This window comes from Lottia gigantea (genome assembly GCF_000327385.1).
Source record: "Lottia gigantea unplaced genomic scaffold LOTGIsca_241, whole genome shotgun sequence".
Lineage (NCBI taxonomy): Eukaryota > Metazoa > Mollusca > Gastropoda > Lottiidae > Lottia > Lottia gigantea.
The window spans coordinates 105,641-107,500 of record NW_008708709.1 but is presented as its reverse complement, the minus strand read 5'-3'; positions in this window follow the sequence as shown (position 1 = coordinate 107,500).

The window sequence follows — 1,860 nt, the reverse complement described above, 5'->3', positions numbered from 1 at the left end:
TCTTTTTTACTGTCTCTTTGTAACTTTTTTCAGCTTTGTCAAACAAAACTGGATTCTTTTCAATTTCTAAAATCAAAACTTCCGTTTTATCCATTGTTTGTACCCTACAAGCAAATTGGAAAAGCCATGTGCACAAGTTTCTATTTTAGGAAATGATGCAAGGGAGGTGGTACAAGCTGATTGGTTGATAGCAAGAAATCCGCCGCGACATTCTGAAAAATTCGCTCTTGGGGCAATCTCGCGTTCGCGTTCTCATTCTATTTGAACGGTCCCTCTATAAAATGATGAAACCATTCCATGACGAAAAACCGCGTTCGTGTTCGCGTTCGCGCTCTGTATAAATGCACCTTTAAGGTCCGTTTATACTGAGCGCGACTACGACTACGACCGCGAACGCATTGGATTGCTTAACCTGATTTTGTATGAGGTCGTTTATACTAGAGGCGAACACGAATGCGACCGTATTTCTGTTCGCGCGGAAAACCGCGGAGATTGCCTCCAGAGCGAATTTTGGGAAAAGACCGCGTGAACTATTTACATTAGCCAATCAGAGTGTGAGGTCAAAGTTCATACCTGTCTGCAAGTTCACTCTGAGCTCATTTCATCAGCAAATTTACGCGTATAACGCCGCTTTCAATACGAACGATGATCCGTGTGGAAGGTCGCGCGAAAAGTCGCAATGTTCGCGTTCGCGGCCGCGATCGCGCTTAGTATAATTAGGCCTTAAGGGTGATCCCAAGATAGGAGTCGTCGAATAGCTCAGCAGCCAGCACAGATTTGTAGTGCATAATACACACTTCCGGTAAGAAGAGCAAGAGACAGTACCTGTATACCATGCGTCATTTTTGTTATATTAATTCACTATCTGGTAGAAAATATGAGCGGTTGTTAGAGGTACTCACCATTATGTCTTAAAAACAGTTCATTAACTGTCTAATATTTGCCAAGAAATATCCAGGGATAACTCTTTTGACTTGTTTGCTTCCTTTTTACTTTTCACTTTTTACTCACAGTATTTTAAGGTGACATACCAGATAAATCCTTTACCTCAAACATGAGCTTAGTTTAATTCATTTTTTCCACGTTTTTTAAGTTTGAAAAAAAAAAATACACTATGCACAGGTTTAACGGCAACATCCCAGATAAAGTTGCGCCAAAATTTATCCTTCCGAGTTCTATTTGTGTTTCTGGGGCTTCGGAACAATTGCATATGCGACAGTAGTCCAAAACATCTGCATCTATTCCAGCCCTTGATGAGTATTTTGACAGTTGTCATCTGGCTGACATCTGTCTAAAAAGCTATCAGAGGCTAGATGTTTCGGTCTAATGCGATAGCTCTTAATATGTATGTCATGTATGCCGTAGCTTAAATGGCGTGATTCTCCATTTCAGTCGTAGCTTGCCTTGGTTTTAAAAAAACGGGAATTGTTCAGCTTAGCTAATCCACCTTTTTTTACCCTCGCTTTCTCGCCCTTTTCCTCGCTTTCTCGCCTTTTTCCTCGCTTTCTCGCCTTTTTCCCCGCTTTCTCGCCTTTTTCCTCGCTTTCTCGCCCTTTTCCTCGCTTTCTCGCCTTTTTCCTCGCTTTCTCGCCCTTTTCCTCGCTTTCTCGCCTTTTTCCCCGCTTTCTCGCCCTTTTCCTCGCTTTCTCGCCCTTTTCCTCGCTTTCTCGCCCTTTTCCCCGCTTTCTCGCCTTTTTCCTCGCTTTCTCGCCTTTTTTCTTGCTTTCTCGCCCTTTTCCTCGCTTTCTCGCCTTTTTCCTTGCTTTCTCGCCCTTTTCCTCGCTTTCTCGCCCTTTTCCCCGCTTTCTCGCCCTTTTCCTCGCCTTTTTCCTCGCTCTCTCGCCCTTTTCCTCGCTTTCT